Source organism: Spea bombifrons, chromosome 2 (genome assembly GCF_027358695.1).
Source record: "Spea bombifrons isolate aSpeBom1 chromosome 2, aSpeBom1.2.pri, whole genome shotgun sequence".
NCBI classification, from domain to species: Eukaryota; Metazoa; Chordata; class Amphibia; order Anura; family Pelobatidae; genus Spea; species Spea bombifrons.
Window position 1 is genome coordinate 126563420 of NC_071088.1, and position 13969 is coordinate 126577388.

The following is a 13969-nucleotide window of genomic DNA, read 5'->3' on the forward strand; positions in this document are numbered from 1 at the left end:
GAAAAGCCTCTCCTTTGGAAGAATTGCCCAGTGCCCCACTGATTCAGGTGCTCCAGACAGCTGCCAGCTCCAAATAATCTCCCAGCCAGTTCACCGGATATATATTTCTAACATTTCCCTGTATATATATATATATATGTATGTGTGTGTGGGGGGGTGTATGTCAGTGTTATCTGAAACCGATGTAGCTTATTTTAGAAACAGTTTGTGTGCCAATTGCTTTATTCCATTTTTAAGGGTTCAGCAGGGTTTAGCTACATATTTTTGTTGCAATGTCACCTTGAATGTCACGAGTGTTGGCCAAAAACAAATCCCCCAAAAAATCGTGGTTGAGTGTTAACTGTATGAACATATTTATTTATATAATATCAATGTGAAAATCAACCCTTTATTATTTTTGTCTTCCCATCATTGTGGCTTTAAACTTTTTGCACCCCTTGATTTTCTAACACAAGTGGTAGAACCAAAATCACTTCCACTTTAAATCCTGTTTCAAAAGAGCACTTGGTGTATTTGCTCTGAGCTTCTATATTGTTGTTGCCATTTTCAGCTTGTTTCATGGATTATTGCGACTATTCCGGACTGCTGCTGTGGTGTATGTATTATACATATTGAACTTTTACCTGACAACCTGGGACGGCATTGTTATCCTATCTTGTTGCTGAAATTAACCTCACACTGTGTGGCATTTATTTTAATATTAAAAGCTAAGCATAATATTTTTTTAACCCCCTAAGGACAATGGGCAGTCCCTAAACCCATTGAAAACAATGCATTTTGAGCCCTTACATCTACGGGCTTTTTCATTAAGGGTTTAAACTTCTGGATTAATAGCAAAGTTAAACTTGATGGACTTGTGTCTTTTTTCAACCTAAATTACTATGTTACATGTGAACTGAAAGGACATAAAGTATTTTATGCCTAGGTGAAGCAGGCATGAATATCCAACCAATGGCCACAAATTTGCCATTTAGAGTCCTTAAAGGGCCAGGGTCAAATTTCTTCCTCACTCAGGCCTTGATATGATACATTCCGAGAACCCCTTGATACACTCTAATGAATCCCAATCATTGAGGTGAAGGAACTCCAGATATATCCAAAGAAATACCTGATCCCAAGGAACCTGTCACACCTACCGTGTCCGCGCTGTGCTGCTGCTCATGGGTGTCGCTCTCGGGATGACGTGCACGTCAACAATGCAGGCCAGTGAGGCTCGCAGGTTGAGGAGCGAGTCCCCGTAGCGCTCACAGACTGACGTATGCGTCGACGGTACATGTTCACGTCGCTCACGATGACATCATTCATTGATACTTTTTTCCTATTGGTTTTTATCTGTACTTTCCCGCCCTTGCTCCTATTTAAACCCTGAGTTTCACTTCCTTAGTGCTCGATCAAAGAGTATTACAGTTGTTTGCTCTGGGTATTTGTGTTTTCAGTTTGCCCCCCTTTACCTCTAACTGCACCTTAAGTTAACCTTATTAAATTAATTAAATTAACCCTCAGTCCTCAGCATTAAATTAATCCTGAAGAGAAGACCCCATTAACCACAACTGCCCCTAAATTAACCCTGAAGACCCCATCAACCACAACTGCCCCTAAATTAACCCATTAACCATAACTGCCCCTAAATTAACCCTAAACACCCCATCAATCACCACTGCCCCTAAATTAACCCTAAACACCCCATTAACTATAACTGCCCCTAAATTAACCCTAAACACCCCATTAACTATAACTGCCCCTAAATTAACCCTAAACACCCCATTAACAATAACTGCCCCTAAGTTAACCCTAAACACCCCATTACCAATACCTGCCCCTAAGTTAACCCTAAACACCCCATTAACAATAACTGCCCCTAAGTTAACCCTAAACACCCCATTAACTATACCTGCCCCTAAGTTAACCCTAAACACCCCATTAACTATACCTGCCCCTAAGTTAACCCTAAACACCCCATTAACTATAACTGCCCCTAAATTAACCCCCACCTCCCCTAACTTCCAGCAGCCCAAATATTAATTTTATACTCACAGTTAGATGAGTGTCACAGCCATGGTGATGCTAAGGAAATGGGCGGAGCCAATCGGTCGTTTGGCTCCGCCCCTTTCTTCCTCCCTGTCCCTCCCTGCAGTCACTGCCGATTGGCCTCGCCCCTTTCTTTCTCCAGCAGGGATTGCAGGAAGGGACTGGAAAAAGGAAGTGGGTGGGCCAATCGGCAGTGACTGCAGGGAGGAACTGTAAGTAGCAACTGCTGCTGTGACTCCTGTGAGTCACACTAAACGGATTATAACACGAGGGGTATTTTTCAGAGCATTTGCTCTGAAAAAACCCTCACGTTATAATCGATAAAAATCGATTCAACTAATCGATAATGAAATTCGTTGCCAACGAATTTCATTATCAATTATCATCGATTTTATCGATTAGTTGTTGCAGCCCTATATAAAAGTCACTCCAAATTAAACGCTGAGCTACGTGGATGTACTTTCATGAACTCACCAAGATCGATGTAGTAAAATCCAAGAGGTAAAATAATTAATTCCTTTATTGGTATGCGTTCACAGAAGAACAGATGAATAATTGAGAATGGTCCCTTCAAAATCCACACCAACAGTAAAACGGAGCTCTTAAATCGCCGTAAACTATTGCAGTGTTTAAAATAGAAAATATCCCAGGAAATCTTCTCTGTAGAGGTAGAGCTTCGGTGCCCAGAAGGAACCAGCCTATAATAAAGTGCTACCTGCTTCCTTCCGCACACCAGAACTCTACCTCCACATACAAGATTTCCAGGGATCTGGGATTTCCAGGGATCTTTCCCTTCTGTTAAGTTGGGTGGAGGAGGGATAATGGCCTGGGGTTGTTTTGTCGGGGTTTTGGCTAGGCCTCTTAGTTCTAGTGAAGGGAACTGCTTCAGACATTTTATATATTATATATATGTCATGTTAATTGGGCACTGTTTAAGACTTTATTCTTTGAACTCCATAAGTTAAACTCATCAGATGGGCAGCCGCATGAGCATGGTCTATACCAGTGATGGGCAACCTTTTTGGCGTGGTGTGTCAAAAATCGGCAAAAAAACGAGCATAACTCGCGTGGTGTGTCACTTCGACAAAAAAACATAATTTTGCGCAATTTATAGTTTAAACTACAAAAATGTATAATTGCAATATATAATTGTATTTAATAAACCAAAAACAAATTATTTAACATACCTGCTTAGTAACTACTTACCTTTCAGGAGTCCTGCGGTGGGGGTGTAAGGCCTCTGTCTCCCAGCTCTGCCACTGTATGGAACAGTATAGAGTGATGGGAGTTATGATGTACTTTAGAGCATAATTATATAATGAAAAATACATTGGAAATGGTACAGCATAACACCCATCACTCTCACACACATACCAATCCACACATACCAATCCACACGCATACCAATCCACACGCATACCAATCCACACATATACCAATCCACACACATACACACCAATCCACACACATACCAATCCACACATATACACCAATCCACACATATATACCAATCCACACGCATACCAATCCACAAACGCATACCAATCCACAAACACATACCAATCCACACACATACCAATCCACACACATACCAATCCACACACATACCAATCCACAAACACATACCAATCCACACACATATACCAATCCACGCGTATACCAATCCACACACATACCAATCCAAACATTTACACCAATCCACACATATATACCAATCCACACGCATACCAATCCAAACACATACCAATCCACACACATACACACCAATCCACACATATATACCAATCCACACGCATACCAATCCACAAACACATACCAATCCACACACACACACCAATCCACACACACATACCAATCCACACACATACCAGTCCCCACGCATACACCAATCCCCACGCATACACCAATCCCCACGCATACACCAATCCACTCTCACTGTATGCTTTCTTACCTTTCCTCTTTTCTCCTTACAGCTCCTTTTCCTGCTCTTCGCTCCTCTTCTTCTTCAGTTCTTCTTCCGAGGGCACGGGGTTCAGAGGGCACGGACAGCGGTGGGCGCGGCTTCAGTGTTGTGCGCCGGGATCTAACAACAAACCCCGGCGCACAACAGCTGTTGCCGCGCGGATCGCAAGGGAGCGGTATCGGAGGTCTTTAACAGACCTCCGGCTCCCTTGAGTGATTTTAAGCCGGGTTCAAGGGAGATCCTTGAACCGGCTTAAAATCACTCAAGGGAGCCGGTGGTCTGTTAAAGACCTCCGATACCGCTCCCTTGCGAGCCTGCTCCTCCACCGCCCCGCCCCCCGCTAGTTACGCTAACGCACGTCCCGCCCCCCCCCTTTTTTTGGGGGGGGGGGGGTGACACGCGCAGGATTTCCTGCGATTCATCCTCGGCTCCTGCACGGCCGCCGAGGATGAAAGAATCTGTGCTGGAGGAACGGGTCCTCCAGCACAGATTCTTTCATCCTCGGCGGCCGTGCAGGAGCCGAGGATGAATCGCAGGAAATCCTGCGCGTGTCACCCCAAATGGCTACGCGTGTCACCACTGACACGCGTGTCATAGGTTCGCCATCACTGGTCTATACAATGCTTCTTCTCATTTTTTTTCTCATTTGCCTTGTTGTTTTATTTATGGAAAACATTCAATAAAAATCAATTTTTATTTTCATGGATTACAGTTTGCAAACTCAGTGTAGTAGGTGGAGGGCCAGGACACAGACATGGCGCCCTACATGGCTGCCGACTTCACTGCAGAGAGCCGGGATATGCCAATATATTCCAGTGCTCCAAGTCTTAAAAAGGGCCCATCATGCACCAGCACACTAGGAAGCCTGATCACCCAAGTGATCTGCCACCACCGTTATGTGACAGGGGGCTGCTGCCCTCTGGCAACCCTAGGTCAAAATACATCACTTTTCATTGTTTTTTGTTGTATAAAGAAACATTTGATACTGCATACTAGACGGCAGCATGAAGGAGGCTCTGTGTTTTTTCAGGATTCCTGCAGCCTTGTACCACAATTTTATAATTTCCATTGGAATTCCTCACTACTTTAAAAATCTTTAAAACAGTTTAGAAGTTTGGGAGAATTGTTTTAAGGCCATCATAAACAGACCCAACGTCTCCCATATATTTATTAAAATAGTGCATCACATTTCTATGTATCTCTAATGCAAGACAGTTTGTTCCAAGGCAATAAAAAATGGAACTGGGATAACATTTCTTGGATTTTAATAATATAGTATTGTGTACACAATTAGCAGGCTCCAGGGCATGCTTTAGTGTCATAAAAGGTTTTTCTAATAAAATAAAGATGTGAGGATTTTATTAAGCCAAGGATTATATTGAGCCAACAGATGACGATTGAGCCAACAGATAATGTTGATGCCTAGGTTCCACTTCCTAAACTGAGGCATATGAAACTTATCCCTGACCAATTTTGGGTACCCTTAAATGTGTTAGAGCCAGAAATCCCCCTGTTTTGTGACTCATGGCATCAGATGTGATATTGATGCCAGTGAGCCTATAATTTTTTACAATCATTTTTTTTAACTAATAACAGCTCAAACTAATATCTATGCTGCCCAGTGTCTGACCTAGCACCCCACTGACTTTGAAATTAGGAAATTCTGGACCAAGACCCTAATGATGGGCATTAGATAAAAATCCCATTTGCTCATGTTGGAGCACAGACCTAATTTTAACAACCCCCCTTTTCTCTTGTATGAACAGGACTAGATATTTCAATGTTCTGTATCTCTATTTTAGTGATAATATCCAATGTTTCCCTAGAGGTCACCCACACTGAAAATACATTTTCAGAAATTTACACCCGCGAGCAGAATGTTCAAGGTAAGACTGCATTTCACGCAGCATATCCTGTCTAAGTGGTCGAGGTTTGGTGTAAAGTAATACATAACTTTGTGAAATCGGGATATACTGTGTGCTTCAGGATATATCAGGGGAATAACAATCACCTAGATCCCCCTGGCTGCATAGACTGAGTTTGCACAAGTGGTAAAATAGTGTCACACACATTTAACATATAAACATTCACAGACACACAAACACATCAATGTTCACACACCATTTACACATACATGCACATACACCTCTATGCTCAAACACACCCTTCTATGCTCACACACAGTTACCCACGCTCACATACCAGCATTTACAGATCCATGTTCACACACCAACATTTACACATACAGTGCCTTCCACAAATATTGGCACCCTCTTTAAATATGAGCAAAGAAGTACATGAAAAGTTTTCTTTATTGTTTAACCTTTTGATCTTTTCTTTAAATACTGTATTTGCTCAAATATAAGACAAAGCAAATGATCTGAAAAATACCCCTTGTCTTACATTCAAGGTTGTCTTGAGGTCTGACTATAAGACTAAGATCCAGATCCCCCGCAGCGCTGCAGGGGACCTGGATCCTCCATTCTGGCAGCCGGTGGACACTGCGTGATACACACAGACAACCTCCACTGCTGGCCAGCACTTCTGTCGAAGCTTCTATGACGGAGCGTCGGTGTGACATGACCTTCCAGTGCTCCATCATAGAACCCCCAGCAGAAGTGCCTGGTAGCAGGAGAGGTTGTCTATGCCCATCGCGCAGATGTCGACTGGCTGCCCCTACTAGACTCCAGGGAGGGTGGACCACGAGGGCAGATGTGCATAACTGGGGGGGCAGGTTGGCAAATAAATGGAAATAAAAACAAGAAATGCATTTTTTCAATCATAGTTTTTATTAAATATGAAAAAATTGTTTACATGTGAGTTAATATTTACTAGTAAAACTTTTTTCCTATAGGGTAGTCTTATATTCAGGCTCTCTTTTTTTCCTAAATTAATATTCAAATTTTGGGGAGTCATCTTATTATCAGGGTCATCTTATAATCAAGCAAAAACGGCAATGCAGAAAATACTCTGTTCTCATGGATATAAAACAATTGCAAACAACACATGTTTTTAAAAAAACTAAATTGTAAAATACCGTATTTGCTTGATTATAAGACAGGGTTTTTTTCAGAGCAAAAAAAAATATTATTCAAGGTCGTCTTCTAATCAGACGTCAAATAGAGGTCTGACTACGAGACTAAGACCCATATCCCCTGCAGTGCTGCAGGGGACCTGGATCCTCCTCTTCCGGTGCTCATTCATAGAAGCCCCAGCGGAAGTGCCAGCAGCAGCAGTGGAGGTTGTCTGTGCGCATCACGCAGACCTTCACCTGCTGCCACCACTACACACCAAGGAATCTGAAGCACAGAGGACAAATCTAGGAATGCACGGGTAAGTCGAGGGAGGGTAAGAGTATTACATGGGGGGTATAATTCTGGAGGCAGAGTTGCATATAGGGGTTAAAAATAATATTATGGAGGCAGAGTGGCATATAGGGGGTTAAAAAGAATGTCATGGAGGCAGACTGGCATATAGGGGGTTAAAAGGAATATCAGAGGCAGACTGGCTTATAGGGGGTTAAAAGGAACATCAGAGAGGCAGACTGACATACAGGGGGTTCAAAGGAATATCAGGGAAGCAGACTGGCATATAGGGGGTATAAGGCATATCTGGCGACAAAGTGCCATATCAGGGAGCCAGAGTGGCATATAGGGGTATAAGGCATATCTGGGGGTAGCAGGGTGGCATATAAGGGAGTATAAGGCATATCTGAAAGGCAGACGTGCATAACTGGGGGCTGGTTCGCAAATAAAAAGAAATGAAAACAAGAAATGCATTTTTCTCAATCATAGTTTTTATTAAATGAGAACAAATAGTTTACATGTGAATTTATATTTTTCTTATAGGGTAGTCTTATATTCAGGCTTTCTTTTCTTCCAAATTATTACTAAAAATTTGGAGGGTCGTCTTATAATCGAGCAAAAATGGTATATGTGTGCCACAATTATTGGTAGCCCTATGAATTAATTTGAAAAAAACATAGTTGAAGTATGTTCCTAGTGATATTTTACATTTTTTAATACACCTGGCTGACTAGGAACAGGAAATTGTTTAACCATTACTTCCTGTTTCACAGGGGTAAAAATATTACGTAACACATAGGCAAAAGGTTGGTGAGGTCCACAAAATGTGAAGTGGCTGTAAGAAACTATCAAAAGCATTGAAAATGCTCATTTCCACCATCAGGGAAGAGGATGTATGTCTGTATTGTCTCAACTCACTGTGAAGAGGATCTGTAAGGATCACAGCTGGAGAATTGCAGAAGATAGTTGAGTGATCAGGTTAACACATCTCATACACAAAATATAGCTTAAGGGGTTCTGCAGGGATCAAATAGTGATCATATGATGGCTGAATTGTCCCTTTAACTGAATTACTGAATAACCTGAGGAGTCGTGACCCCAATACCTTCCTGCGTCTCTGATTTCCTGGCTCTTCTGTTAATTAATTATATTTCCTAGCATGCATCTCCCCTCATGGCTGCCTGGTTTTAAGTCCAAATGTTCTATAACTGGTGCAGAGAAACATCAATGCCAAAAAATTTAAACCATAAGTTTTAGGGAGCACTTCCACTAAGAACTTTTATTACTAGTACATTGGGTATAACGGAGCTAGAACATATACAAACCCTCTGACTCCTAATCGTGCATCCTTGTGGTAAACAATACAATGATTTGGTATTAGTCACCCATCCTAGCACTTTGGCAAAATTAAAATCTTCGGAGAAAATTATTTAATTATACAAGCAGGACTCCAGCATAAGCAGTCAGCTGATTTGAGGTTTGCTCAGTTCAAAATATCACATGAATGACGATGACAGTCTTCAGATCGGCACATAAAAGAAGAATTAAATAAAACATTTTTCCCCAATGCTGACCTATAATTCTGCATACAGCACTATGTAGTTTTCCCCATGGGACTTTTTATTAAATCCATGAAATAAGCATAAAAAATGCTGTATAGTGTGTTAAAAAGCTAAAACAATATACAGACAATTTTAATGCTCTTAGGGGCGTATCTAGAGTATTTGGCACCCAGGGCAAATCCTGTAAATGCCACCCCCACTTTAAAATGTGAAGACACCCGCAGAAGAATTAATGTTGGCAAGAATATTTATTTCACAAATTTGTCAACTGAAAGAAAAAAATGAATTATTAACTTATAAATAAATCAAATAAGTTTAAATAAATAATATGTACTGAACAGATATGGTACAACATAACTCCCATCACTATATACCGAGCCAGACATTGATGGTGGTAGAGGCTACCTGTGCCACCTTTGTCCCTCAAACAGCCTGTCTGTACCACCTTACTCCCGCTGCGCCCGCGCACTGTGTGACGAAACTCTCTTTTCACGGCATGGGAAGCAAGAACCTGGGCTGGGAAAGAGTTTCCTCACACAGTGTGCAAGCTTCACAGCAGTAAGTTGCAGGCCCGCGTTAGGTGGCTGTCGGGTTACAAAGAGATCTGCCTTAAAATTAGTGGCATTCATTGATTCTAAAATACAGGATTACTCAGTAGATGATTATGGGTAAAGCATTCATAAACTGCTGTAACTAACATAAGACTTTTTGTAAAAAGTACTGCACACTTTGGTTGGCAAACTAAGTTCATTAATAGATGCACATTAAATAGATGCACGCACATTAAACATTTTTGAATGTAGAGGGCATTTTGCTCCCCCTACTGTACACATATGGTATCATGTGTTGGATGCACACATCTGTCTGTTCACAGCAGGCTCTACTACAGCTATTCCTTATGGATCTTCATTCTGACCTTGGCATGCATTCCCAATCTACTAGTGGATTTTGTGTTCTCAGTTGTGTGTATTCATACATTGACATATGCAGAGGCGTATCTAGGGTATGGCACCTATGGCTCGTGCCATAGGCGCCATTTGAAGGGGGCGCCAGTGAGCGGCTTTCAAACGCCGTTTTTTTTTTTTTTTTTGATGCGGAGGAGAGAGAGGGGCGCCTAGCAAACGCTCGGCGCCCCTCATTCTCCTCCACGAGGCCTCTACCTCCGTCCCGGTCCCGGCGCCCCTCGTTCTCCCCCGCATCAAAGAAAAGAAGACAGCGTTTAAAAGCCGCTCACTGGTGCCCGCTGCTTCACTGCTGGGCGCCGAAATATGACATCATATTACGGCGCTCAGCAGTGAAGCAGCGGGCACCAGCTAGGGGGGCAGGATGACAGCAGCATCGTGCTCCCGTCGCTGGACTTCAAGGTGAGAGAACTACGGGGGGGGAGGGTATATAGTGGCTGTGGGGGGGATATATAGTGGGTAGGGGGGAGAGGGTATATAGTGGGTAGGGGGGGGTATATAGTGGGTAGGGGGGGAGAGGGTATATAGTGGGTGGGGGGAGAGGGTATATATTCCTTCAGTGCTGAGATCACAAGTGAATTTCAACTGATCTGGGTTTGTGTGTTGATCTATACCTGCTATCGGCAGCAGGGACTAATATATATATTAGCAGTGGCTAGTAAATGGGTTTTAGATATTTGGACAGGGGTGCAATTTCAGTGCTTGCCATAGGCGCTATTTTCAGTAGATACGCCTCTGGACATATGTGCATCTCTCTTTGGATCCACTGTATCTGGAATGACTGAATTCTGGACCCAAAGATAACTCTTTGTGTCCCAAATAATGCATAACTTATGTTTGTAATTATGTATTATTACAAAACAACTAAAAGGCTACATCATTCAGTTCTGATTCATTCTTTTTCTTTTAAATACACACATGGCTATTTTCCTGAGGCCAGACGCTTCCGAGTAATGTACACTTCAAAAGGAATTTCTCTCCGGGCAGAATGCATATGTGGCAAAAAAAGTGACATGTTAAAATTATAGTGTATTTGCTTTTATTCCCACATATGTTTTAGTATCTTATAAGCCCTTTTGACATTTTTATTTTGTAAATGGTAATTAAAAATTATAATATATATGTTATCTGTGTACTCTGATATGTATAGGGATGTTTAGTGATGACTAACACTTAAGCTGTCTAGAGAAAAATTAGATCCCATTATGGGAATACACCTTTACAACATGTAATTCCTCTGGAAATTGGAGCCAACTATATCATATTGAACAGATGCAATTTGGGTGATTTTAACAGTCCTCTTGATTTACTGAACAGCCCCATCAACTCCAAACCCTAACCAACTTTTTCAGTCTTTCCAGTGGACTAATTCTGCCAAACACAGCGAAGGACACTCAATCTGGTTTTCTCCAGATAATGCTCCCTTTCTCTCTTTTTTGACCTCCACCTTCGAATCTATTCTCTTACACTACCCCCTACCAATGTACCATTGTAATGGTCACCTCATTTGCTTAGGCCACTGGCAGATAATACCTTTCCCCAACTTTCAGACTCGCTGCCTCTTTTTATAACACACATCTCTCGAAGAGCATTGCCGAGTTACCTTAAGCCAGCCCGGGCAACTTAGATGTAAACCGTGGCATACTAAAAACACACGCACACTTCCACACAGTTATAAGCAACCTTAAGAAATCAAAATGTCTGCTTTGCTCCTGCAAGTCTGTTCTTTCGTATCCACTCTCATATCCTCTCTTTCTTCCAACCTACTTCATTCTTTTTCCTACAATCCTCTCTCAATGCCCAATATCTTGACACCCACTAACACACACACTCTGAATAGCAGAGCAATCACATGGGGCCCCAGCATTTTATTTTGATGTTGCTGAATGCCACGATATTGAGGGATTGCAGCAACACTGGCTGAGTGAAGAAAGCGATTGTTGGTGTGTAAAATACTGTGAAATTACAGAAATGATGCAGCCACTGAAAATTAAACTAAAAGTAAGACAGAGTAAAAATTTTATTACAACTTTGTGGGAGCGGTTTGGTGTCAGGGCTCGGGTAAGCAGGTCGGGTAGGAGCCCTGTTGCAGGGGATACCAGAGGGTCAGTTTGTACCCTACAATGCATTATTTCCAGAAGGAAGGTACAGACAGGAAAAAATGAAACATAGCCGGCTGAACCTTAACACAATATGGTCTGTATTGGAGAAGCTGACAAGACAGGCAAGTACAGGCTGTAGGTCTCTACAGGGTAATGTGGCTGGAATGTTAACGCGGCAGGAACATGCATAGGGGACAGGCACCTCGGACTTGGATAAGGGACAGGCGCCTCGGACACGCGGCTGGAAGGTCCTCAGACAGGGAACTGGACACACGCCTGGAAGGTCTTCAGACAGGGCACCAGACACACAGCAGGGCACTGGACACACGGCAGGGAGCCCTCAGGCAGGGCACACGGCAGGGAGTTTCAAATAATTGGACAAAGAATTTTCTCTCTGCATACTCATTGTGGCGTCATCAGTAAATAGAGGAAATTTTCTTTCTTGGAAACCTTTGGCAGTGTCAACAACTAGAAGAATAACAAACATAAAGTTGGAGTCTGTATCCTATATTTCTGGTTTTATTGTACAGTACAAATATAGGAAGCAGCTAAGAACACACACACATATATATATATATATATATATATATATATATATATATATATATATAAACCTTTAAGTAAGTACAACATATCTCATTTTCTATAGGTTATCTCAGGGAGAAATATAATACACATGAGGATTCATATCCACATTACAGTTTAACACAACTTTAAGGCGAAGGACGTGATATTATGTCGTGATATTATTGTCACGATTGATGCCAACAGGAGCCACATTTTCAACAGCAGTGTTTGTCAACATTGCCTTTGGCAGGATTGTTGTCTTGTTATGATAGGGAGGAAGAGGGAGGCACATTTTTAGAAATTTGCATTTTTGCAGTGTTTGTAAAGCTGCCCATTTTATGTGTGGCATATGGGAGGTTTCCAAAATCAGGCCCAATACGCAAGTATATCTATTTATATTTTCTTTCACTGCACGGTGTAAAAATTTGTTGGTGGTACAGCGTAACTCCCATCCCTATACCCTGAGCCAGACAATAACAGTAGTGCAGCTTAACCCCTATCACTATACACTAAGCCAGACACTGACATGGTAGGCCTGTGCCAACTCTGCCCTTTTAGCAGTCTGCCTTTGCCACCTCTGCCCCTTAACAGCCTGTCTGTGCCATATCTGCCCCCTTAACAGCCTCTCTGTGCCACTTCTCCTTCTGAAACAGCCTGCCTGTGCAAACTTGGCTCCTGAAACAGCCTGCCTATACCACCTCTGCCCCTTTAGCAGCCTGCCTAAGCCACCTCTGCCCCCGAAAAAGCCAGCCAGTCCCACATCCGCCCCTAAACACTAATTCATTAACTCTCCTGCACCGCCTTACCTCTCTTGCACATTTCACTGGTCCGAGGGCTGGCTGAACATCACTGGGGCCAGGCAGATGTATATGTCGCCCAACGGCTGCCTAACGCAGGCCTGAGCTTACCACTGTGGCACCCACACACTGTGTGTGTGTTTTTTTCCCCACTGGGGGAAGCAGTAACCTGGTTGGGAAAAGAGAGTTTCCTCACACAGTGTGCAAGCTCCAGAGCAGTAAGCTGCAGGCCCACGTAAGGTGGCCGTGGGGCCGCATAGACATCTGCTCCGCCTGCCCACCGGACAAACCCCTTGATGTACATCAATGCTCACACATCCATGCAAGAACACAAACACTTACACATATATGCTGACACATTTTCCTATAAACATCCATGCTCACACCCACACATAAACATTAATGCTGACACACAAACACACAGATATGCATTCTCACATACAATACATATTCAATATATATTCAATATATACATACTCCCTCCCTTACCCTCTCCCTCCTTCCCTCCCGGTTAGACTGGCTCTTTGTGAAGGATTATGAACCAGCCTGGGGGCAACCTGCATCTCTGTGCTAATGCGGCACCCCTTCCCGGGATCAGGGACACCCGGGTGGACAACCCCTAAGTACTCCACTGGGGGTTAAAAGAGAGAGAAAAAACATTCATAAAAGCAAGATAGCAACAG